The 27,307-nt window shown below is 51.0% G+C and overlaps 1 protein-coding gene and 1 non-coding gene across 2 annotated transcripts in view; both read right to left on the reverse strand.

Moving 5' to 3' along the window:
- Positions 1-27,307, reverse strand: part of Hsf2bp (heat shock transcription factor 2 binding protein) — a 145,810-nt gene that overhangs the window by 13,178 nt on the left and 105,325 nt on the right. The gene's annotated exons all lie outside the window — the stretch shown is intronic.
- On the reverse strand, positions 15,308-15,380 carry Trnak-cuu. Its single transcript has one exon. It is a non-coding gene; the product is annotated as a tRNA-Lys (tRNA).

Raw genomic sequence — 27,307 nt, forward strand, 5'->3', positions numbered from 1 at the left:
TCAGCTGTGTCCCATTGCCTGCCACATTCCATTGTCCCCAGAGACCCTGAAGGTGGACACCCTCCTTCCCATCTAGCCTGGGCTGTACTTCGGAGTTCCTTTCTCCTCCTAGTACACTCTGCTTTAGCCTATAGCCAAATGTGGCTTTTTTTTTTGTAATTTTTTTTATTAGTTCAAATTAGGAACAAGCTTGTTTCATATGTCAATCCCTTCTCCCTCTCCCTCCCCTCCCCTACCCCTACCCCCTACCCCTGACCTAACCCCCACCCCATCCACCCTCCACTCCCCAGGCAGGGTAGGGCCCTCGACTGGGGCTCCCCAAAGTCCACCACATCATCCTGGGCCAGGCCTAGGCCCTCCCCCATGTGTCCAGGCCGAGAGTGCATCCCTTCGCCACATAAAAGAAGCCCCTTGCACTTAAAAATCAGCTCATTGTTCCTGGCAAGGCCTTGCTTAGGCGAGGAAAAGCCCAATTGGAAAAGACAAGGAACAGTTTAACTCAAGGGCCATAGATGCAGCAGGTGGCCCCTTGTTCCTACTCACCCAGGCCTGTCAGGACTGCCCTGGTGTGGCTGTCACAGATCCCCACCTGTCTTAAAGGGTTCCGCATTGAGGGACAGATCACAAAGCTGCAGGCTTGAGCGAGCAGGCAGCACCCTCTGAACTGGGAGAAACCTGCCTCAGGGAACCACTCCTAGCAGTCAGGAATCTGTACCCAGCAGGCAGGCCCCATGTGTGGCCAGGACACACGGATGCGCTATGCTTAAGGAGTAGAAGCAGTTCCCTTGTGGGAGTCTGGGACCCAGTGTTCACAAAAACACCTACCTGACACATCTAGAAACCTGGGGCAGAAAAGGCTCTGGCCCTGGGCCAGTCAGGGCAGAGTATAGACCTACATCCCTCATCACCCTTCTCTCACTCCTCCCCCATCCCTCCTCCAGCCTCGAGGCCTAAGCCCCAACCCCTCTCCCACCAGTCTCCCCCCCCCCCTGCCCCCACCTCCTCCAACCCTGGCCCTGTCTCACACCCTACATGCTGGGCTGACCTTCAGAGTGAAGACAACTGTTTAAATATTAAACTATCCTTGGAATGCTTGGGCTTTCATTAAGACCCTGAATCAAAAGAAGAAGAAAAAAGAACGGTAAAGATTTCTGAAGTTTTGAAACACTGAATTATTGATGTTTGTGTTCCTGAGGTCCATGGGATGAACCACCTCCCTGGCCCCCGGGGCCCTGCAGCAGAGGTCTGGCTTTTCCCTCCCACAATCAAGGTGTGTCTGCACAGCAGGGCAGTCCATTGGCCTGTGCCTGAAATGACGGCCAAGCTCGCAGGCCCTTGGGGTCCTGGTGTGCACTAGCAGATTGAGAAGAAGCTCTGAGAGCCCCAATGCCATCATGGGGGTGTGAGCAAGTGATGCTAAGGACTAGAGGCCAGGACAGGTGCTGGGGACAGGAGAAGGTCCCAACCCTTCCACATTCCATGGTGGCATTAGCAGCCCTGCCTTCAGGTATCGGATGAGGGCTTTGCCTCCAGAATGCCCTGGGTCAGCCCCTGTCCATAACAGAACCCTTGTTAGCATTTAGTGATTCTACTGTGGGGATCATTACCACCCCAACCCAGGGTGAGCATGGCCTCTGCTCCCCCAGTATCCAGGAAACCACAGCCCAAGCCAAATAACCACATCTTGGCAAGGAGGGCAAGGAGGGTAAGGGGTTCACTCTTTCCATCAGCTAGGACCCCAAACTGGGGAACAACCCCTACTATCACTTGCATCTATGCTCCCACCCATGGAACTCTTCTGGAAAAGGAGTCCTTTCACTTTGCAATCACTTGCCATCAAGGAAGTGGATCTTCCCTCCCAGCACCTGGGAAATCCCCACCGCACCACAGACAATAGCGCGTGTACACACACACACACACACACACACACACACACACACACACACACACTCACATTCATAACACACCTGTGAGCACATACACACTCATAACACACATCTAAGACATAGCCTCACTCATCTTTAAAGCACCCTGAACACACATTCAATTGGCACACATGCATTGCACACACTCATGAGCACACTTACACAGCACACAAGTGCTCAGCACCCAGTACACACGCCTGCAGCACACACATGCACAGCTGGGCTTATGCTGCTTTCTATGACGGTGGAGGGAGCTTATTTTCTTTGGATATTCTGGTGATGCCTCAGGTAAAGCAGGATCAGACAAGGCTGGCACAAATGTCCAAGGGAGGGGTTCCCTCTGCTGCATGGCCTAGGAAGCTGAGGCCCTGGAGGAGCTGAGACCCAGGAGGAGCTGAGGGCTGGAGGAGCTGAGGCCCTGTTCCCTTTCCTGGCCTGTCTAAATAGCTTGCTGAGACACCTCCTTTGGCTCCTTGCAATCCCAGGAGTCACAGCGGCCCAGCCGTATGCTCTCAGATGGAGTCAAGGAAGCCAAAGAGAAAACAAGACTGGCTGTCCATATTCAAATGCTAGAGAATAAAACTCCAGAGGGGCTAAAACACTGCCACACCTCTGAATGTCTTTAGAATTCCACACACTGCCATTTGAAAAGAACCAGGCAGGCTGCGCACTGTGAGACTGTAACCACAGGCTGCTCTGGAAAAGGCAGAACACTCAGACAGTTAACTGCTGGCGGTTGTCTGGGACGCAGGGCAGGGGAGGAAGATGGGGAGGGGTTGGGTGGAGCGAGAAGAGCAAGGAAGCTACTCAGCAAAACACTGTCATTTGGGATACATGCTGCTATACATTTCTCTAAATGCTAGAATATCCAACCCATCAGTGTGTTGCTGTCCCTCCCTAAAACAAGATGCCAGTCATAGGGAGCCCATATGAGGACAGGGAGGGGCTATGTGAGTCTCTTTGTACACTCACTCATCAATTTTTCTGTAAAACTGAAAGTGCTCTATGAAAATAAAGTCTTTCAATTTCCAACAAAAGTAAATGAAGTAAATAGGAGGATCATCAGTCCAAGGGTCTGTCCATTCTCTCTCTCTCTCTCTCTCTCTCTCTCTCTCTCTCTCTCTCTCTCTCTATCTCTCTCTCTCTTTCTCTCTTCTCTTCCTCTCCCCTCTTCCCCCCTCTCTCCCAGGAGCATGGGCAGCTTTGGAGAATCTGTCCCATGTCCCCTGCAGATGTGAGCAGTGTCCCTTTCAGCACAGACTCGGTGAGTGGTCAGCCATGCTCTGGGCTCTCAGGAGGACCCTGTAACCTGACTAGCTCCTGGCCTCATCTGGAGACACCCCTGGGGCCTCTTCGCCTCCCTGACTCCAGGCTGTGCCTGGGGCAGCCAGCCAGCTGGGGCCTGTCTCCAGTTGCCTTGACAAATCACCACTTAGCCTGGAGGTGCCAGGACATGATTCACTGGAGCACTGATGACTAAGGCTCCCTGGCCAGCCCTCCCATCATGCTGTGGCTCTGGAATTCTCTGTGGATGCCGCAGCAGGGTATTGCCAGCTGGCTAAGGCTGTAAGATCTATGGCTGAGGTGCAGTATCCACTCCATCTGCCCACTAGAGCTCCTGCCCAGCAGCCAGCCCTAGGTGGCAAAACCCACATCCTGTTGATGGGGGCAACACTGTGTTCTGCAACCACGTCAGTAATCAGAGCCTGTGATACCTACAGAGTGAGTGAACAGTGATGAGCTGCTCCCTCTAGAGCAGTAATTGGGGCAACAACAAAATCACTCCATTTCATGACAGACACACTCCTAAACCCATTTCCCATGATTTGTTTCACCAGCTTTTCTCAGCCAGCCTTGAAGAGAATGAACTTTACAGGACATGCTCAAGAAGCCAGGTCCTCCATGTGCCAAGTTAGTGGGAATTTGGTGCATTTCTAGGAATCAAGAGAAGGAAACTCAGGGGCTTCTCAGGACATCAGGCCCACCCACTTCTTCCTGGATCACTGGTGGGAAGGTGTCATAGCCATGCTCCTCCCAGACAAAGTTACTGTTCTTCTTGAATTCACTGACATGACCCTGCTTGTGGCCCTTACAGACAGGCCTGACCTGTGGCAGGAAGGCCCTGTCATGGTCCTGTTGCTGATGGTAGGGTCAGCTGAGACCCTGCCAAAGTCTCACGTTATACCTTGATGTCCTCGAAACTAGCCATTTGAAAATCTCCTGGTGACACAGGACATAGGAAGCAGCATGTAACCTTAGAAGGCACCCCCACAAAAGGTCAGCCTTCTATGAGTCTGCTTCTCGGGGGAGTCCTGCACTCCAGCAGCAGGGATACCTCTTGCACCACCTAGGCAGAACTGAACCCTTATGTTGACCATTAAGCAAGCAAACAAAAAAGGGGCTGGGGGGGGATTGCTCAGTGGTCCCCACATTTGCTGCTCAACTATGAAGACTAGAGTTCCAATTCCAGCATCCACTTTGGGTAGCTCACAAACACCTGCTGCCAGGCCAGCTCCAAATCTGGCAATCACACACACACACACACACACACACACACACACAGAGAGAGAGAGAGAGAGAGAGAGAAGAGAGAGAGAGAGAGAGAGAGAGAGAGAGAGAGAGAGAGAGAAGCATACACACACAGATCGTCTTTAAAACAAGTCAATAATTAGCCAGATATAGGGGGGCACACTTTTAATTCAAGCACAGTGGGAGGCAGAGGCAGGCGGATCTCTGTGAGTTCGAGGCCAGCCTGGTCTACAGAATGAGTTCCAGGACAACCAGAGTTACACAGGGAGACCCTGTCTCAAAAACAAAACAAAAACAAATAAACAATTAATAAAATACTGAATCAGACAATTGTCCCCAAGAGCAACTATACTGGCCAGCAGGAAGGAAATGGCAGCTTCCACAGTGGTGATCCTGGACCCTCACAGGGAGCTATCTATCCAAAGCGGCCAGATATGATTTGTTCCTAATGAAAGGCACAGCACCTATGAAGGCATCTCACTATCATCCCCACCATCATCTCTATCTCCATGGCCATCATCACTATTACCACTATTACTATCACTATAATTGCCACTACCATCATCTCTATCTCCATGACTACCATCACCATCACCACCATTACTGCTCCATGACTACCATCACCATCACCACCATTACTGTCTCTATGGTCCCCACCGCCATCATCTCTATCTCCATGACTACCATCACCATCACCACCATTACTGTCTCTATCATCACCACCATCATCTCTATCTCCATGACTACCATCACCATCACCACCATTACTGTCTCTATGGTCCCCACTGCCATCATCTCTATCTCCATGACTACCATCACCATCACCACCATTACTGTCTCTATCATCACCACCATCATTCTCATCATCAATATCATGGTCATATTGAAATATAATTAAGCTTCTGGGTTAATCCAAATTGGGAACAGAGGGACACGGTAGACAATGCACCGTGACAGGAGACTCTAAAGGACAATGACCAGGCTTTTTCAATGGTGCCTGATAGATGGAGGATGAGGAGAGGAGAGGCAGGGGTGGGAGAGTTGGGGGAGGGGTGAGTGGGGATGGAAGGGCTGAGAGGGGGGTGAGTGGAGGAGCTCAAAGGAAACTGTGGAGTTACAGCTCTGGACTTTGTATGCAAACAAAGCAACTTGAAAAAGACAGTAGACAATCCAAGGACTTTCAACAGTGACTACCAGACCATATCAGAGAATTCGTTAGTGTATTAGGTGTGATAAGAGCACTGTGATTATGTTTTTAAAACCAGCTCTTACTCTACAGAGCATTTTCCTGATGAAATGGGGTCAGAGGTTGTTTTTAAAGAACTCAGGAAGGATTTGGGGAGAGGGATATAGAGGCACCACAAATAGACACACTGAGACAGGCTTCGATACTGCTGTCTCTAATGTTCTCCATGTCTGAAAAAAAAAAAAGTATCATGAAAAGCTTCAGATACATGGCCAGAAATGTAAACTATGAGGAGGGAACCTGAACGGTGTGACACAGATCAACTCTATTATCACCAAAGTAGAGCTGAGGGTTCGGCAGGGAGGTGAGGAGCCTCTACTTAAGGAATGTGTTGGGGTGGCAGGGAATGTGTTATTCTGGTGAGTTTGTTCATGTGGCATGCATTAAAAATAGGTACATACATACGCATTAGGACTGTGTTCTTCACACTGTGTTGCTGAAGGATGGGACAGAGGCCGAGAAATTGGCTCAGTCTGTAAAGCACTTGCCTTACGAGCTCAAAGAACTGAATTCAGTCTCTAGAGAACCTGTATAAAAACAGCTGGGCATAGGGAAAGCAGAGACGAAAGGGCCCTGGGGCTCTCTGAACAGCTAGTCTATCCTACTTGGTGTGTTTCAGGCCAGTGAGAGACATTGACCCATCCCAAAAAAAGATGACTAATGCCTAGGGAACAACACCTAGGCTTGTCCTTTTGCTTACACACACACACACACACACACACACACACACACACACACACACACACACACACACACCTGGGACCACCTTTCTCAAGAACTGAACTCCCACAACAGATATCACTCCAAGTTCTGCCCTTGCCAGCCTGAAGTCACAGTGCCTGGGCCACAAAGTAGGCAGATAGCTGAACAATTGTCACACTTCATCATCATCTGATGTCCTCACAAAAGTGGCATCTTCCTGGGGCCTTGGAGTCGAGCATGGCTCCTCTGACAAAGCAGAAACACCAGGGTTATACTGTGAGTTGAATCGCCTTGTAAGTGCCATCAGCCAATGGGATTAGGCCTGAATGCCCTTTAACCATCTGGCCAAGCAAAGCCAGTAAGGTTTTAGTCTCTTCCTGCAGTGCTCCCAACACACCAGTTATCCACAGCAAGGTCCTGCCCCAGCCGATACCCACTAGCGGCATTCCCCATTGCAGCTCTCACGAGGCACACCCTTGCTCTGGTGGGCTTGTCAGCCACAGAGGCAGGTTGTGGTTGGCCTGGAATGTCTAGACACACAGGAGAGCATTCCTAGGCTGCTCCTACCTGCCTGGCAGGTGTGTGGCTGCTTCTTCTAGCATGAGTTCAGCCCTGACACAGAGTTGAATGTGGGGGAACCAAGAGGGAGAGTGGGGTTGCATTTTATTAATTGTGGGCCGATGTGTAAAGTCTCCCCCACACTGGTTGAGCATTACAGGGTTTTAATCTTGTTTGGTTTAGTTGATCTCAGGCAAGAACACACATAGTCTGGGAGAAAGGGCTCCTGACTGCATTGGTGCTGACATCAGAGCAATAGCTGCAGGGACTCCGTTTTGAGGAAGATTGGGTGGCTTGGCAAGGTCGTGGCCACCCAGTGAAGGGACCCCCAACTCCTGGGCTGTTGATCCTGAGAAGCAAACTTTAGCTCAGACAGAGCTGGGAACACCCCTCGGTTTCCACCCTGGCTTAAATTTTCTTGCAGCTGCCAGGTTGCTCCCATGGCTCAGGAGGAAACTAGGCAGCCAACACATACTTCAGGGCCTCAGAACATTCCAGAGTACTGGGCATAGCAGGCCTGATTGCTCAAGGCCAGAACACACACTGACCGCATCCTGACCTCAGCATGGCTCTTTGAAGGCACTTGGTCGAATTTATTAGCCAAATCCTTCACAACTAAAGACTTTGAGGTGTCCCAATGTACTTTTTCTTCATTCTCAAAATGCATATTCCAGGGCCCAGCTCCAGGTGCCTCTGCCTCTGGGAATCCCCTTGCCTACACTTGACACTAGAAAGGGGGCAGAAAAGTCACCAGGTATGACCAGAAAGCATAGTGGGTCCAGAACACACATGGCACTTGAGGGTGTGGGACACTGTCTTCCTGTGAGCCCTGCTGCTGAGCCCTTCCATCAGGAGGCTTCCATGTGGCTCAGCCCAACACCACACAATCTGACCATACCCCCACTGGGCCACAGACAGAGACAAACTCCTATGCAACCTTCCCTACCCTGCTGCAAGTACAGGTTCTCCTCACCTTGTTGCCATGGCTGCATCCTCCCTCCCACCTCCTTGCAAATTTATGTTCAGGTTCTTCTGAGGGGCCACTGCCTTTCCCACAGCATGCTGCTGTACATGCCCTCCTTCTGGATGGTGGGCTTTGAACATCTCTGTGAGTTTATGTGGTTCTGAATAAACCCCATGTTGATTCCTACCACAGTCTGATAATCATCTTCAGAAACCATCACCACCTGCCAACATCTGCTTAGTTTCCATGGTGACAAGAACATCTTCAACAATCCCAAGTCCTCATCCAGCTGTCCTGGAACAAACTGCATAGGAACCTACTAACACTGCTCTACTCAGAGCTGATGCCTGCACCAGGCAGTCACCTAGGAGTAACATCACTGAGCAGGAGACAGTTAGAGACCCCCTCACCAGTGCTGTTACATAGGCACCTTAGTAGTTGTAAGGGGTCCACATGAGCCTGTCACAAGACACTGTGCTTTCCATGAACTCTACACATGCTGTGGGCATATGTGCTTTCTAGATGTGGTCCTTCCTCTCTTGCTCTGGATCCTGCTTTTCATCAAAAGCCATGGAACCACAAAAAGACATGAAGCAAAGCTGGGGTTGTGACTCACATGTCCAAGGCCCTGGATTCAATTCTTGGCACCACAAGAAAAGAAAAATAAGGGGGGGAGGGGAGAAACTCTAACCCACGTCAGTATGTAAGAGAAGCTGGGCTCAAATGGCACCAACCGTATGATTCTCACTACATGACATCCTGGAAACAGATAAACAGAGACAGCGAGAGGTCAGCACATGGTAGTGAGTGTTGTCACCTCGACAGAATCTAGAACCACCCAGGAGATGGGCTCTGGGCCTGCCTATGGGGGACCGTCTTGATTATGCTATTGGAGTTGGGAAGACTGGGTGACACTACTTCCTGGCTGGGATCCTGGCCTGGATAAACAGAGAAAGGCAGCTGGGTGGCAGCAGTTCTCATCACTGTTTACTCATTGTGGATGCCACATGACCATCTGCTTCCCTGCCTTGATGGACTGTGTACCCTGAAACTGTGAGCCAAAATAAATCCTTTCTCCCTCAAGTTTTCTTTTTCTCAGAGTATTTCTTATTATATAACAGGAAAAGAAACATGGCATGGTGGTTGTCAGGGTTAAGGAAGGAGGGAGGGGTGGGCAAGGCATGGAGGACAGTCAGATGCTACAGTGGTGTCACTACACCTTTGTCCAGACCCACAGGATGTAAAACACCAAGAATGGGCCCAAAGCTACTGGACGCAGCTCCTAACCATTGTTAATCATGGTTCATGAGTGAAATAAATGCCCCACATAAAACAAAGCCCAACAGGCCTATGAGCAGGGCACATGAAAATTCTCTTGCCTTTTTTTTAAATCTTTCTATAAAACTAAATATATTCTTACAGCTCTGCTGACTTAAAGAGAAGTCAGGAACAAAGTCAATGTACACGGAAAAAAATTAAATAAAAGCATTAGGGGCTGGAGAGATGGCTCGGGAGTTAAGAGCACTGGCTGCTGTTCCAGAAGACCCGGGTTCAATTCCCAGCACCCACATGGCAGCTCATAGCTGTCTGTAACTCCAGTCCCAGAGGATCTGACACCTTCACACCAAAACATATAAAATAAAGTTAAATAAATTATTTTAAAAAAGCATTAAAGACAAATGTAGAGGTCAGAAAATAGTGATCACCTTTAATGAACAAAATCTTAAAGACTGTTATTTTAGATGTCTGTGGCCAGGGATATCAAGTGAAGAGAGTCTCATAGGAAAGAACCCAAAGAGACTTCACTACCAGAGACTTTTCAAAGGACAGATGAAAACTACCCCCGAGTATCTGAGACCTTTAGGGATGGAGGAAGAGAAAGAGGAGTCTGTATATGCCCATGGCTCTGGGGATTCTCTGACACTAGATGTAAAATCTCTCTCTCTCTCTCTCTCTCTCTTTCTCTCTCTCTCTCTCTCTCCCTCCCACCCTCCCCTCTCTCTCCCTCCCTCCCCCTCTCTCTCCTCTCCCCCCCCCCTCTCTCTCTCTCTCTGGTTTTTTGAGACAGGGTTTCTCTGTGGCTTTGGAGGCTGTCCCGGAACTATTGTAGACCAGGCTGGTCTCACAGACATCTGCTGCCGAGTGCTGGGATTAAAGGTGTGCACCTCTTTTTAAAAAATGTGCGTAACTGGTGAAAAAGCACACCAAGCTGGTGAGACTTCCAGTGTTTGCAGACATGGTTGTCACTTTCTGATGAAATGATGGGGTATCTGGGAAATAATCTAATGGAGGAATGGTTTGTTTGGGCCCAAGGTCTCAGAGATTTCTACCCATGGGCAGCTGCTCTGTTACTTCTAAGCCTGTGTGTGGGGTGGCAGGACATCCCAATAAAGAGCAAATGGTGGAGAGAGAGAGAACCGCCTCAAGGCAGACAGGAAAGAGAGTGAGACAAGGTAGAATCTTCCAGGGGACACCCCTAATGATCTACTGTCTGGCCCCCTCCCAGTGTTGCCATAAACTATAAATCCATGGGTAGATCCACCCACTGGTCAGTTGAAGCTCTCACGATCCATTTACCATTTAGAAGTCCATCACTGCCAAGCAGCCCTTACCACAGGAGTGATTTCTGAGGACACTTCACATTCAAGGGACACATCCTCCCTGCCTCCCAAAGGCTCACACACTCATCTTACAGTGAAGACTGCATTGGGTCTATCGCCTCAGCCTTGCCTGATGAGTTCTCTCTCCTGGGCCAGTTCTGCTTACCGTCCGTGACTTTCCTCAGTAGATAAACCATGCTCCTGGCATCCATAATTCCCTGGACTTTCCATTTCAGCACAGAACCATGCTTACAGCTCCAAGTGTAGAACTCTCTCAGAGACCCCAACCCTCACAGGGACTCTGTGCCACACACAGGTCCTCCAAGGCCTTCCTTAGAAGTTTAAGTGGAAGTTTCCGTGACTCCACAACTCCTTGCATTCTGGGTGTTTGCAAAGCCAGCACCAGTGGATAACACCAAGTTCTGCCATGAACATGAGCAATAGCTTGGGCCCCCTTGGACTCACGATCCAATTGCTTCCCTACGGCCCGTCAGCTAGAAGTCAAGCCTTCGACACAAGCCTTTGACGGAGTGGGTGGAGATACGATGTACCATATCTAGACTACAATAGTTACACACGCACCAACTCTCACAGGTCTGAGTGAGTTGCTTTTTTTGTTTTGTTTTGTTTTGTTTGTTTTCTTGTTTTATTTACTTATTTAAGGAGACACTGAGATGACCACAAAGGTCAAGGTTGGTGCATTGCAATCTCTGAGAAACCACTAAAAAGACGAAAGACAAAGGAGACTTAGGCAAAGGCCATTAGGGAACATGAGGAAATGTTTAAACAAGGGAACAGGAAAAAAAGCTAACGGTCAAGTAGTGGACCCGAGTCCATTGGGCAGCGATTACATAAGGGCTGATTGGTCAAAACCCAGTGACAAGAAGTTCAGAATGTTGGCAGAAGTTATTGCCAAAACACCCAAGCACTGACCAATGGTTGTGTATCAACACAGAGAGAATAAGATGCACAAGATCCCAGGCAGGCAGGGTCTGGCAGGAGGAGACAGAGCAAGTAGCAGGCCCAGCACCACAGGGACATTTGTAACACAAAGGCTCCCTCTCATTTCCTTGGTCAAGACTGGTACCCTAGAGTCCCACATCCCTCCATGGTGGTAGAGATAAGGGGTGCCTTTTGGAGTCTGTTCAGCTGGCCCTGGAGATCCTGTGAGTACTCCTGCTTTTTGAGTTATTTCCAGGACTTCTGGGAGCATTCCTCAGATAACCACCTGTGGGAGATAACCATTTCCAGGCTCCCAGCCAGCCAGCCACAGAAGGGGGAGAGTGAGAGTCCCCTGCTGGGGTCCTGTTTCTGTGAGCCTGAGCCCCTCCCCAGAAGCAGTTACTCCAAGGCCTTTTGGTGAGTGTGCTAGATGAGTTGAAAGTGTCCAAGTCACCTTTGGGCACCACTCCAGCTAAAATTCTACCCTGAGAGGACATGTACCTCACCTTCACTGGGGCCCCAGAGAAGGGGCGGGACACACAGCATCTGATGACAGGGTGGGGCCAGATGGATGGACAAGCCTGTGTCTAGGAGATGAGTTTAGAGAGATAGCTGCTTTTAGACACCCTCTAAGGCTGAGGGCAGTGCCTACCAGAACACAGGCAAACAACACACCCCTCCTCGGGATCCCAGTTTCTCCCTCTTCAGGATAGTAGCTAGACAGGTTGATGTCTGGGGTCCTATAAACTACTCAGGGGAATCCATGGGAATGGAGCCTTGTGGCATGGGGCGAGGGTATCTGAAGGTACCAGAAGGCTAGGAACAGATATACTAAATCTCTTGGTTTTCATAAATCATAAGTCCTCTTCTTATCCGTTTGGTCCCCACACACTCCCATCATTACTGTCTCCGAGGACCACATGTCCCCGGATCCAATCCCCACCCGGCAGGGATGGCAGCCTAAGACTCTGCTCAGGCCATGTCCTGGGCCTGAGCAGCCCTTATCCATTTCCTGATGTCTTCCAAAACCCATAAATGTGAGCTTATTTGGAAAAGGGACCTTTGTGGATGGGTGAGATTCTGCCAAGGCTTTTTATATTGGGACACCCTGGATTCAAAATTGAAGGACAAGTTCTTAGAAGAAAAAGGCAAAGAGAGGCAAAGACTGGGGGGTGGGAAGGCTGGGACAAAGGATCTGGAACCTGGAGCCAGGTTACTGTGCAGCCCGATGTTCCTTTAAGGCCACCAAGTCAGTAGGAAGGCCAGAAAGGGAAGGGGGCAGCTTGTCTTCTCAGAGGGCTGCAGGACAAGATTTTCTCAGCCACTGGGCCTGGTGTGAGGTGGGACAACAACATAGAAGCAGAGGGAACAGCAAATCCTAGCAGCTCAGCCCCTCAGCCCCAGGACACACCATGCCAAACTTGTCCCCTACAGGCGGCACCGACCGCCAGTCTCTGGCATCCATCTCTCCATGGGTGTACCTGTCTAACCACTTTCTCTCCCAGTGCTTGCCCTGTCCCTTTCTTGGCAGTGACCGTGCGATCCTTAGCAGTGGGTTACCACTTTCCGGAATGTGTTTGTCCATCTAGGCTTCCTGCCCCATGCAGGGTTGTTTTGACTTGCATGGGGCTTTCCGCCTTTGCCCTGGTTATATAAGGAGTTTTATGTAACCGCCAGACTAGCAGAGCTGGGGAGGGTATGGTAGGAGAAGCCAGGTATTGCCTAAAGTCTCCAGTGCTTGCCTGGCTTGGTGCCATGAGCACAGACCCCCTACCACGCTCCACCTCCCCTGCCCTGTGGCCACAGTCCTAGGAGCCAAAGACACACAGTGGCCAGTGCAAGAAGCAGGTCCTCCCCATCCTCTCTGAATGACAACGGCCTCAGGTGCCCATAGACTCGTGGGCAAAGGGACAGCTGACAGACAGCTGGAGCGCAATCAACACATGATTACTAGAGTGGACCTCAATCCCTGGGACAGACCTGGGTTGGGGTTCAAGATTATATAGAGAAGACACCTGTCCATGCCCCTGCCCCCCAGGAAGGGACCAGGTCCCCCATCAGAGCCTCAGGGACACTAAATAGACACACTTCAGGTTCGATCCATGTGGGGACAGAGGAGAAGTCGGGCCACTTCTCCAATTGCCATCTGTCAGAAGCTTCAAGGGACGTTAACAAGCAGTGTGTCTGACTTATTCAAGAGGTTCTCATGTATGTCCCCAATGGTGAAAACCAAGGGACCTAAAGAGGACAGCTAGAGGACAGAGGCTAAGGCTGGCTGCTCATGCCCAAGGCCAATCAGCTGCTGAAGACGGGGAAACGTGGCAGGAGGCTTCTTGGGACTCTGCCCAGTGATAGACATAGCAGAGTGGGCCTAGGCAGCTGCAGAGCCACACCAGAAAGGCAAGGAGAGGATGCCCATGGCTCACAGTCCTCACACATGAGTCTCCGGGCATCAGCAGGAGAAGCCCAGGCCTCCAGCAGGCTCTACTGGGCATAGCAGCCTAGGCATCTGGGCTGGAGGGTTGGACCTCAGCTTGGGCAAGCCTTCCAAGTGACCCTCAACCTTAGCTTTTCATATCCCCATGGGTTCACTGGCCTGTCTTTGAAGGTCGGGACATCGGCGAGTACTGCCGCAGGACCAGGCCAGCCAGCCAATTGTCCGTGTCCCAGGCGGCCAGGCTCTGACGTGCTCCTCTGGGTTTGGAGTCAAGGCCCGTGTTTGTTCCCTCTCACCAGGAAGCCAGGGCTTTCCTTCCTGAAGCTGGGGAGGCCACGTTCCTTTTCACTCCCCACAGAGGAAGCCTTCCCTGTTCTCTGGCCAGATATGCCAAATGCTGACTTCACGGCCTGAGATGAGTGCACGGGAAACGTCCTTACCTAAGAGCCCAGGAGCAGATAAGAGGCTGGAGGAAGCCTCCACGGGCCCCACAGGCCCCACAGGCCCCGCAGGAAGCACAGCCACGTCACCCTCTCCATCAGGGAGGCCAGCCAGCCTCTGCCCAGCACCAGCCCACCTGACCTGGCATCTTCCCAGCCCTCAGTCCCTTAGAAGTCCCTTTTTTGGCCTCCTCGGGCTCCTGAGCGCGCTTGTGAATTTACAAGGGTCAGAGATCAGAACAAGTATCCCTCCCCTCCCCCCACAAATACACACTTATGTAGTCTCTTGGTGTGATCCCCGAGGCCCTGACACGTGGCCTTTGCTCCCAGGTTGGACAGAATCCCAACAATAATGACATTGGTGTCAAGGATACTAGGAGCTGGTGGACATGAACTCACCAGCAAGCAGAAGGACCAGGAGGAAGGGACATAGGCCAGAACACAAAGTGGGAAAGCCGCAGGCATCCTGTGGACAAATGTCCTGTGGGGTGTCACTGGGCTCAGGACGGCAGTCACTGAGGCTACAGTGGAGCCATGTAGAGTTAAGGGAGGTGGAGGAACAGTGGCAGGCACCCTTACCTACATGGGCTGAGCCACATACACTGCCCATATTCGCCTTCTGAAAGGGGACTCCAAGCAGCTCACCATCATGTCCACAGTGGGGACAGTTCTAACAAGAAGACGGCGGGGTCAGAGTAGGGAACTGGCTTAATGGATAAAGTGCAAGTTGTGGAAGTATGAGGACCAGAGTTCATAGTTCCAGAACCCGTGTAAAAGCTAGACATGTGTGGTGGCCACCTGTAATTCCTAGCTCTAAGGAGACAGAGAAGGGGGAGCGGTACCCAGAGCAAGACAGCTAGCTAGGACAGCTGACTTGAGCTCTAGGTTCAAATGAGTATATAGAGCGGAATGATTGAGTTAGATACCTGCTGACATCCATCCCTGTAGGGGGAAATGCTGACCATGCCCAACATGGGGCATGAACCCACGACCTTGAGATTAAGAGTCTCATGCTCTACCGACTGAGCTAGCCAGGTGGGAGAGGGAAAAAGGGGCCCGAGTGCCTGTCTCTGATATTTAAACCCTTGCTACGTCACTCTGACCACGCCCAAGCGGTGCTTGTGCCAGCCCCAAGTGGGCGTGGTCAGTATTTCCCCCTACACATCCCCACATACATGTGCCCATATGCTCAAACATACACACAACACCACATATACATGTTCCCCCGAAGCTCTTAGCTAAAAATTTCACGGTTTACCTAAAAAGCTGGCTTTCACAGCACTATTGTGGCATCAAAGGGGACATTAATTTGCCACCAGTATCTGGAGGTATTCTAGATGTCCGACCCTGCAGGGGAGAGAAGACAAGCGGCCACAGCTTTGCATCCATCTACAATGAGGCTATCCTGTGCTCAGGAATGGTCTATAGTGTCCCTGCCAGGGCCTAGGGCCCTTACGCTCACAGAGAACCCGGCAAGGTTATCTACACAAAGCCGGGGACACAGGCTTGCTGTTGAAAATCACCTTCGAGGCAGCCCCTGCCTCTTGGCCGTGCACTCCTGAAGCCAGTGTCTGTTCACCAGGGAGCCCTGGGTCAGTGACCTCATTGCAGACCCTTTCAGCACGTGTGGTATCACAGCCCTCGAAGCAGAGTCAAGAGACATAAACTGTGAAGCCAGAAGCAACTCTAGAAATAAACACGGTCATCATGGGGACCTGGGAGACAGAGGCTTCTCTAGCTGATTGATAGGCCAGTCCCACATGGATGTGGAAGCATGCGGCGGGGCGGGGGGGGGGGGTCTTCTCCTTGGCCCCTCATTTCTGGAAGAACTGGGGGAAGCAAACACTATTATAGCAACCGGGAGTCTGTAGCAAGGACATTGGTCCCTCTGTACCAGCCGAGCATGGGCCTCTAGGCGCTGATTCACTATGCCTGTGTAAAGGAGAGCATGGCTGGGGGCAACCGGGTGAGGGCAGCTGTGACTAGGTAAGGAGCACTGCACAGGCCAGAGTCACCAGCCCTTGGGAGGAGGTGTGTGCTTCTTCGGGGCCAACCAGTCTGGAGGAGGCGAGGCCTGAGCTGTCCTCTCTGGATGCACATGAGGTAGCATTACCTGGGATGGGGCTACCCTCTGAAAGGACAGAGGAGAGGGCACTGGCACACAGAGAGAACCCCGTGATTCACAAAGAAGAGCACACAGAGAGCAGAAAGAATGGGTGCGCCTGGGGCTGGGGTTTCTTTGTGATGATGGATAACTAACTGACTCTTTGGCAAGACAAGCTCGTGGTCCTGTCCCTCCCTCATGTTGACAAAGACTTTGCTTGGGACCCAGGAGAGCCATCTTGGGCCTAGCCCCAGAGCACCCATGCCTAAGTGAAGATCCCTATTGAAGGCCCCCTACCAAGCCAGAAGGAAGGCCAGTGCCACAATCCCCAAATCAGCCCCAGTGGCCATCCCCCTGCAGAGAATGTTCACAAAGCCTTTCCTTCCAGAGTAGTCTTCATTGCATGAAGGATGCCACAAGAACAAGGGAGGGCCAGCAGGTTGGTATCAGTCAGGCCCAAACCAGGCATAGCATGAGGATCCACAGAGGGGCATGGACAGGCCAGCATGGTGGAGACATAGGTGACATTTGCGCTGATAGGAGAAGTAGCAGCTGAGGTAAGCCCTCTTGCCTCAGCTTCAAGACTTCACAGAAGAGTTGTTTATTGTTGTGTTTTTGTTTTCTTTTTATTTAAATTAGAAACAAGCTTCATTTACATGTCAATCCCAGTTCCCTCACCCTCCCCTCTTCCCCTGGCCCCCACCGACCCCCATTCCATCCCCTTTCTGCTCCCTAGGGAGGACGAGGCCTTCCATGGGGGATCTTCAAAGTCTGTCATAGCATTTGGAGCAGGGCCTAGACCCACTCCCATGTGTCTAGGCTGGGAGAGTATCCCTCTACGTGGAGTGGGCTCCCAAAGTCCATTCATCTACTAGGGATAAATACTGATCCACTACCAGAGGCCCCATAGATTAACCAGACCTCCAAACTAACATCCTCATTCAGGGGGTCTGGAACAGTCCTACGCTGGTTTCCTAGCTATTAGTCTGGGGTCCACGAACAAACCCTTGTTCGGGTCAGATGTTCACAGAAGAGTTGTTAAGGGAGGTAAACCGAGGGACAGAAGGAGCAGAAATGAGGCTAGGACCAAAGAGCTCAAAGTGGCAGCTGACCAAATGACCTCTCCCCATCAGAGCAGGCTCGGGCACTCAGGAGGACCTGCCCTGGGTGGCAGATGGTATCTTCCATGTTCTCACATGGTGCTGAGCTGTGGGTGCTCCGAGGCCTCTTCTATGTGGGCTCCATCCTCAAGACCTTGTCATGCTCCACCTCCCACCACCCTCAACTTGGGGTGAAGGTTTATTTCAAAACATGAATTTGGGGTACACAGGCATTCAGAATTGCAGATTTGTTCCTACTGATGATGTCGCAGCAAACCACGTGTCCCCAGCCTGATTACTCACAGGGACAGAAAAGGATTTAGACCCTGGAAGGAAGCTCAGTTCACAAGTCCAGCTTAGCTCTTCAAATCCCCTGGGCCAGCTGGGAGCAGGTGTCCTTCACTAAAACAGCCAGCAGCAACAGGTGTCCCCATAAACCTGAAACACGACATAACTCGGTGGCTGTCTGGCATTCCGTGCCCGTGGCTGAATTCATCTCTGCACCTGCCCCTGGTACATGCAGAGCCCCTTCTAGTCTTATCCTTTGGGGTGGCTGCCCTACTCACCTCCAGGCAGCTTCTTCCTGGATACGCCCAGCAGACCTGGTCATGGAACTTGGAATTGGCGAGACCAACATGGTTTTTCAGGGAGCCCTGCCCTTATCCAGGCTAGGTCCTGCCAGGCTGGCCCTGGCTACTGCAGCTTCTGCCAGATGGACCCTTCTGTCCCTGGGCCACTGAAGCCATCATTCCACAGGCAACACCAATGGCTACACTAGGTGCATTCCTTCACTTCTTCCCTCTGATCCTATTCTCTTCCTATCTGCTCCTCTCCTACCAGTCCTCAAAACCCTGTGCACCTGGACGAGCCCACTGGCTCATCAGCCCGGGAGAGCATCTCCAGAGCTGCACACCAAAGCCACAAGGGAGGCCACACTCAAGTGTGGTACACGGTAGATCTGAGGGCAGGTCTGTTCTCTGCCTATCTTCCAGCCTCCGTGGGCTTCAGACCCTCCCCTGTATACAGGGGTGCTCACAGGACTCCTGTGCATGGAACCCACATAGTTGGGAGAGCGGATGAGTTTCGTTGTTGAGGGCACCTTGACATACACTAAATTTAGGCGCTTACACCTAGCAGCAGCACAGAGAGGGAGAGCAGGCATGGCTTCTGGGAAGGACCCAGGGTTCAAGCTTCAGAACTAGATGTCACATGGGCTCAGGGACCCTGAGGCACCCATTGGCCCAAAGGCTGCTCCTCCTCCTCTTCCACCTTCTCCTCCCCCTCCCCTTCCTCTTCATCCTTTTCCTCTTCTTCTTCTTCTTCTGGAAGAAGACTCCAGTCTTCTCAAGCACAGTCAATCCTGAACCCTGTACAACTCTGTAAGGCCTTTGCCACTGGATTCCTCTCAGGTGGACTCCCAAGAGGGACTTAGAGCCTCCCCACCCCCACCTGTCGAGGGTGGAGCGGGCAGACACCACACCCCACTGTGTCCTGGCTTACAGTTTTCACATTAAGACTTCCCCCTTGTGTTCCTTACTGCTGGTGGCAGGTGACGGGGCTCAGCACTCCCTCTGTAGGACATGCAGAACAAGACCAGAGAATCTCCTATGAGACACTCTGCACTAGCACACAGACATTCAGGGCAGCATTTTACCCACACTTTACTTTTAAAATTCTTCATGTGTAGAGCACTGATTAAACAATCGCTCAATATATACCCACTCCCAAGACACACCACTCAGCTAACTCATCACATGTCTACCCACAACTCCAGCCATCTATGCTTCCATCCATCTATGCTTCCATCCACACATCCCTCTACCCACCCATCATACCCATCCATCTATGCAACCCTTATCCATCCATCCACCCACCCATCCATCCATCCATCCCTCTACTCATCCAACCATCTAACTTGATACATTCCAAAGTAAATGACTGTAGCCTTACTAAGAGATAGACAGAACAATGATGTCCACTAATAGGAGAGACCAGACTAACTACAGCATGTTCTTGCAAAGGTCATCATGATCTACCACCAAAACATCCTTTCAACTAAAGTCATTAGGTCCCAATATCTACCTAAGAGAAAGGAAAGCATGCCCACTTAAAGACTAGCTCAAAAATGCCCCAGAAAGGTGCAGTAGCCTCATTTACAATGGCCAGAAAGAATGAGTACCTGAGTGGCCATTGACTGCTCAATGGAAAAACACCATTGGCTCTCCCACACAATGGTGATACTAGCCACACGGGAATGAAGCAGTGATCCCTGCACAGGGTAGACAAGCCCCCAGGATGTACCACTCCATGGAAGAACGCAGGCATGGAGGTCACTGTCCATGAATATTCAGAGCAGGCAAGTTTTAGGAGCCGGAAGCAGCACTGATGGTTGCCAGGGGCAGGGCAGGAATGGGGATTAACTGTAGACAGTCAGAGGATCACTCTGGAGGGTGACTGTTCTAAAGTAGGTTAGGTGGGGCTTCGTGACTCAGTCTGTTTACAAAATTCACCAAGCAATACACCAAAAACAGGTGACTTTTATGGCATATAAATTCTACCTCAGTAAAGTCACTTAAAAACAAAACCAAGGGCTGAGGAGGTGGCTTGGTGGGTAAAGTGCTTGCATGAGGACCTGAGTTCAGATCCCTAACCCAACATAAAAGCCTGGTGTGGCAGCCAAAGCCACAAGCTGCAGGCCTATGTGCAGACTCTGAAAAAAACCAGTGTGGAGAAGCTATCAAGGAAGACATTCTTGGCATCAGCCTCTGGCCTCCACATGCACCCACACAGGTTAAACACCCCACCACCACCACACACACACACATGCTCTCTCTCTCATACCCACACACATGCACACACACATGCTCTCTCTCTCATACACACACACATGCATACACACATGCTCTCACACATGCTCACTCACACACACACAAGATCATACACACACACATGCTCTCTCTCTCTCTCTTTCTCTCTCTCTTTCTCTCTCTCTCTCATACACACACACACACACACACTCACACGGATGGTACTCCAAATGGACTTCAGATGGAAGGGCAAACAGGCTCCAAAGCATTTACCTAGGCTGTGGCTGGCAGCCACAGAACACTCCTTCCTCAATGTCATTTCTGTACCCAAAGAAGAAAAACTTAAACAAATAAATAAACAAAAAAGGCAGCCAAGCAGGGCAGCCGCACCCAGTGTCCTGGCTGTGGTGGGAACATTCCGTTTCTGGAGCCCCTGTGGGTCTCTGTTTGTGCAGGGAGAGCTGTCTGACGCCATTGCCCATAGCTGGCATCTCTGTCCTGGAGTCTTAGCACTATGGTCCAACCCTCCCTCTGGGGGCTGTAACCTCAGGGGCACATCTGTGGGCATTGTGCTGGTAAGCTGACAGATGGTCAGTACTGTGCTAAGCTACACCCTTCACCCAAGCCACTGTCCCCCCCCCCAGAGTAGAAAGCACCTGTGAGAAGCTCTGCCCCCCCCCCAACGCCCAACATCCTATCCACAAGGATTCCTCCTCTTGACTGCTGCCTGCTCTCCCTTTAGTAGAAAGAGACAAAGACCCTACCTCAAGCCACAGGGCCCAGGGGAGACTTAAACAGGAAGATTAATAGATTGATGACACTGGGAAAAGTTAGGGAGAAACATGAGTGGGGATGCTGGGTGCATCCCTTTGTCTTTCCAGTGCTTGGTTTACTGAGCTTTGTGTAGGAATAAAGGGGGTGTAGACACACAGCTGCCTGGGCTGGTTATTGGCTTGATTATCACTAAATCTGATCAACCATGATCACTGCCGGGTGAGCGGCTCTTCTGAACCTTTCCAGCGTCTGGAACAGCCTGGACCGGCAGAAACACCCACAAATGTAATTAGCTCAGGAAGCTGCGGAGCTGCGTCACCCTCACATGGGTTTTGAAGCTCCAGTGTTTGCTGTGCCTTGTTCATTCCCACGCTTATTTTTAAGCCTTCCTGCCTGGCTGCCTTTCTTGAGGTGCCTCTGGGGCTCAAGTGATGTGCACCGGCACTCTCTTGAAGTTACAGAAGTCCTTAATGACTCAAATTTAAAATATCTTCCCAGACAGACAGATGATTGTGATCTGCCTATGGACTGGATTGGCTCAAATTAAATTTGGCCTAAGGAGGCCTCCATAGGGGCACCTGGGTTAGGTTTTGTAGCCTAATGTGCCCAGCTAAGCCAGGTAGCTCTGAAACAAAAGCTCACCCAGCCCAGACCTGGTGGTTGCTGGCCCAATCAATCACAGGTGGAGGCTGGGCTCAAGCCAGCCTCAGATCTCATATTGCCCTGCACTGGCCCCATCTCTGTGCCTCCATCCTGCTGTATTTCCAGGGCATGTTGCCTGCCAGAGCAGGAAACCTTTCTATTCTGAGAGCTACCTGGGCTTAGAATCAGAGACGCCAACCCCACCTGTTCTCATTTTGTCTTTAGGAACTGATTCTTAACTTTCCTTTTCGTACATGTGTGTGGTGTGTGCACACATATGTGTTCAAGTGCAAGAGGCCAGAGGGAGCCCTTGGGCATCCTGCGCTGTAATTCTCTGCCTTATTCCTTTGAGACAGGCTCTCTCAGAACCTGGAACTAGGCCAGGCAACAACTCAGCAATCCCCATCTCCTACTCCCCAGCACTGGGGCTCTAGGGGTGCATGGCTTTTAACATGGATGCTAGGGTCTAAGTCCCCATGTTTGCACAGTGAAGTGTTCTACTGGCTGAGTCATCTCTCCAGTCCTGATTTTTTTACTTTTTATTAGGAAATTGTCTCACATTAACATAGACAAGTCTATAGCAACAACACTGTACCCGCCTCACCTGCAGCCTCCAACACTGGCCAGTCTCTTCTCTATAACCCATAGTACTGCCCCCTCTACACCCACAGTTCCTTCATTTCAATGATCACTGGGATGAAGCATCTCTTGATGTAAATTCCTTCTGGAATAATCCCAATACCATGATCACTTCCAGAAGAAGAGCTGATAATTCTTTACCACCCTAGAGCTTGACACATACACACACAGGCTGTCACCACTGCGGCTTTTGCCCATTGGCAGTCTGGCTTCACTAGAAGCTTGGGGTCCAGGCTGTGCCCAGGGCTGCTCATGACCACCAGGTCTCCTACATCTGTTTGTTTTTTTTTTTTTTCATGTGTTTGTTGAGGAAGTTGGAGCACTATCCTCATTCACAGGTCTGCCCATGGCTTGCAGTACTGTTTAGCATGGCACTCCATCCCCTGAAAACCAGTGGCTGGTGTACAGTGTCTCTTTGGGGGTCATGTGGACCAGGGAGGTCTTGAACTCCCAGAGATCCTCCTGCCTTTGCTCCCAAGTGCTGGAATTAAAGGCGTGCCCCACCACTGTCCAGCCCCTAACCTGACTTTCTATGGTGGTTCACCAGCACAAATGGTAAATCCTGAATCTGCCCCTTCATCAGTTTACAGAATGGTGTGTTTGTTCCTTAGCTGTCTCCAAAGACAAAGCATTAACTAACTAAAGTTACAAAGCTAAACTATGATGAGGAGTAAGAGATGTGTGTCCATGCCCTGATACCTATATGATGACTGCTTGGACCCCAGTTGGTAGATGGTACAAACTTCAGTTTTGTACCAACAAACTGTAGGGCCTAGCTGGAGGAAGGAGCTGATTGGGGCACATCCTTGGGGTCTGTCTCTTGTCCATGATCCCTCTGCGCCATAATGGTGTGTGTGTGTGTGTGTGTGTGTGTGTGTGTGTGTGTGTGTGTGTGTGTGTGTTATGTACTTAATATAGGTGTATACACGTGTATATGTGTGTGGAGGCTACAGGTAGCTACTGGATGTCTTCCTTGATTGTTCCCCACCCTATTTTTTGAGACAGGTTCTCATTGAACCTGGAATTCATCTATTTGGCTAGGCTCACTGGCCAACGAACTGCAGGAATCTGCCTGTCTCTACCTCTACCCCCAGCACTGGGGTTACAGGCTCCTGCCACCATGCTCAGCTTTTTACATGGGCTCCGGGTATCTAAACCCAGGCCCCTTATGCTCACACAGTAGATACTTCACCTACTGGGCCATCTTCCCAGCCCTGCTTTCTAACCTCTTCCTCCTTAGCCTCCCTGATTTGAGTTGCCTTGATCTGCCATACCTTTCTGGTCATGATGAACTGAATCCTTTGTAGTATGGGCAAGCAAAACCCTCCCTTCTTTAAACTGTATCTGTCAGGAACTTGGTAAAAGTGGAGAAATTCAGAGTGAAACAAGCTGTGAAGCAGAAAGGCATGAGCCAAGGGAAAGGAATCTGCAGGCTGAGCTGCCTGAGCAGGGGAGCCAGGATGGGAACCTGCTGCATGGGAACCCTGCAGAAACCTGGTGGGAAAACCTTCACAGCAGGAGATACCCTGAGCAAAGGTCTGAGGCAGGAGCAAACCTGGTGTGTCCCAAGCTCAGAGACAGAAGAATTGTGGTTAGAAAGGGAGAGAAAGGAGACTGGCAGGAGAGGGGTTGGCTGCAGCGGAGAGAGGAGCCAGTATACAAGCTGAGAGACATGTCCTATAGCAAGTGGCTTTTGCTGAAATTAGAGTGACTCAAACTAGGGTATACACCCTTAGGACTGAGCCTGGTGTGACGCAAGGCCAAGTTCACTGCCATGCAGGTAGACGGGCCAGGAGCTCAGGAGAAACCGGAGGAGCTGCTGGTGGCCACTGCTGCTGCCATTTCAGCAATAAAATACAGGAATATGGGGCAATGGCCCAAAGCATAAAGCAGACACCTACAAGGCTATACGGCTATAAATCAGTAGTTGTTAAATAATGTGGGAAAGCTCCCTTTCCAAAAGAACCCCAGAGTCTGCAGAGACCGTGTCCTGAAGAGGGCGAATGGATCCCCACCCTTGATGTAGTGCAGCAGGGTCCCTTCCTCCACAGAGGCACAGGGGAGGAGGTCCTGGATGCTGCAAGAACCAACCAGGTGGTCCAAGAGAGGGTTACAATGATGAGTTGGACATGTGGTATGTGACTGGATGATGTCATGAAGATGGCTGTGTGAACTTCTTCCTGGCAAACTAGGCTCCCCCCCTCCAACCCCTGAGAAAACATAAGGTACACTCTGGCTGAAGAACAAAGGGAAAAAAGTTTGACTCAGTTTGAGGAGACAGAAGAACTAAATGTCAGTTTCCTTCATGAAAGGGATCCTGGGTGGGGGGAGGACCTGGGAGGACAACTGAGGGGATTAGACTAAGGCATAGACTTCAGAGAATAGCAATGCGTTATGGGTCTGGTCTTTTCATTATCACCAGTGTAGACACAGGTATAAAAACAGGGACACTGGTGGGAGTATAAGGAAATTCTCAGTGTCCTCACAGTAATTTTGTAAATCTGAAACTTGTCAAAACAAAAGTGTTTAAAGGCATCTGGAATAGCCAGGGCTATACAGAGAAACCCTGTCTCATTCCCACTCCCCCCCACCCCCGCAAAAGCGTATCTGAAGCAAAGGTCACTGGCGGTGTAGCTCTGAGGCAAAGGCTGTGTAGATACAGGAGGCCAGGCTTGCTTTTCAGCACTGACACATCAACACAAAACACAGCATGGCTGAGGTGGCTATGGAGAGCTAAGTTGGAGCCAGGGTGGCAGCAGGGGCTCAAGAGACTCTGTGTAGGGCTTGGAATGGGGCAAGAGCTGGAAAGGGAGAGAACCCCTGGACTCCCCAGACAGGTGGGAGGTCTGGTGGTCAGACTGTGAACTTGAAAGCCATGCATCTGATGCTATGGTAGTTAGGGTTCCTATTGCTGTGAAGAGATGCCATGACCACAGCAACTCTTATAAAGGAAAACATTTAACTGAGGTGGCAGCTTACAGTTTCAGAGGTTCAGGCCATTGTCAGCATGGCAGGGAGCATGGTGGTGCGCAGGCAGACATGGTGCTGGCTACATCTTGATCAGAAAGCACAAGGAAGTGAACTGTGATCCTGGGCAGAATCTTGAGCAAAGGAGACCTCAAAGCCCGCACCCACAGTGACACACTTCCTCCAACAAGGCCACACCTACCCCAAGAAAGCCACACCTCCTAATTGTGCTCTACTCCCTCTGAGCTTATGGGGGCCGATTACATTCAAACTACCACAGATGCCCAGAGGTAAAAGCAGAAAGATGATCATTAGAGGCCAGTTCTGGGTACACAGTGTCCATTCACACATGGAGCTGGGTAGGAAGGTGTGCTGGGACAGCCAATAAGGGGTGTGTGGGTGTCCTGGGAGGAGACTGGCCCTGCAGCTAGCACTCAAGCTAGCACTCCTACGGACTGACCCATTCTTGACAGACTTGGGCTCCCTGGACCAGAAGGGGTTAAAGTGAGTGGAGGATGAGTGCAGGAGGCTGCAATGCAGACTGCTTGGCCAAGTACAGAGAGCAGGTCAGAACTGGGGAAGCATGGAACTGATGGCCCTGGGGAAGGAGGAGGACCAGGAGTGGACATCAGTAGGAGCCCACATCCACTGATTGGTAAAGGTAGCTGAGAGGATATACTGGGCCCCAATGTCTCTTCAGGGGTCTTGAGAGGGCTGGCATTGGGGTCTCCTGGCAGGTACAAAGGAAGGAGTGTGAGGAAAACCTGAGGGTCAGTGAACTGAACTGGAATGGGCCAAGCACCCTAAACCAGGTATAGGAAGGGAAGACTCAGAGAGCTGGCAGTGGCTACAGACAGTGACAGGGTCAAGGGAGAGGGCTTCAGGGAGGGAAGGGGCAATTGTGGCTTAGGGTGGAGGATCACAGGGGAGGCCCTGACAGGGTCAACACCACACACAACAGGACAGCTAAGGGCCTGGGAAGCTGATAAAGCATGGTGGCAGCAGGCTTTAGTTTTATGGTCCCAAAGTGGTAGAGCTGCTTCCCAAGGCTGTCAGCCTGTCTCCCTAGGGTGATCCATGGTGGCTTCCTCTAGCCCCTTTGGTAAGCCAGAATTTAAACACAACTTTTGCATTTAAATGGATCATCCTTGAATTGATCCTGAAACCAACAACAGCAATTGTCGAGAGCCTCCTGCCATCCTCTGGGATCCTGGTCCACTGTTCGCCTCATTTCACAAATACTGAGGCCAGAGGCTGGACGGTGGAGGTCTGTCTGGTGGACTGCCCATACAGAGAAGGATTTTGAAAACAGGCTGTGAGGAGCAGCCATGAGCGAAGCTGGACCCTCAAGCAAAGGGTGACGCTGGCTGGTTTGCTATGGCAGAGCTGTCTCTCTCTCTCTGCAAAACTGTGAGAAAATGGTTTGACTCCTAGTCCCTGAGCATGTGGAAGGACAGGTATGTATGTGTTTCACCTCTGTGACTCAGCTGCCCATGGCCACTGAGCGGCTGGTTAAGTTAGTGCTAAGCTGTTTGGTAAGGTTGGCGCAGAGGATAAAGGCATGACTGCCCAGCTATTTGAGGGATGTCCGGCGTGGGCGACTCCACCCAGATGTCAACACTGTGCCCTGAGTTGCCCTGACAGGTGCCTGTAGTGGAAACATGTGGGTGTGGAGCGCTTCTCAGAGATCAGACTTCTTAGAAAGTGGGGGGAGGGGTGAAGGGCACAGGCCACTAGGGTTCACGGGGAGGGGCAGGGAGGACAGGGGATGGTGCGAATTCTGGGGGGAGGGACTTGACTCTGGAATCCTTTAACACATTCCAGACTCCAAAATGAGAACCAGAAAGGGGGCATGCGGGCAACACATGGTCTCATTGGGCTGAGCCCTTAGGCAGCAAATAATCCGTGTTCTTGAAACAGCTCTGTGAAGT

Source organism: Cricetulus griseus (assembly GCF_003668045.3).
Source record: "Cricetulus griseus strain 17A/GY chromosome 1 unlocalized genomic scaffold, alternate assembly CriGri-PICRH-1.0 chr1_0, whole genome shotgun sequence".
NCBI classification, from domain to species: Eukaryota; Metazoa; Chordata; class Mammalia; order Rodentia; family Cricetidae; genus Cricetulus; species Cricetulus griseus.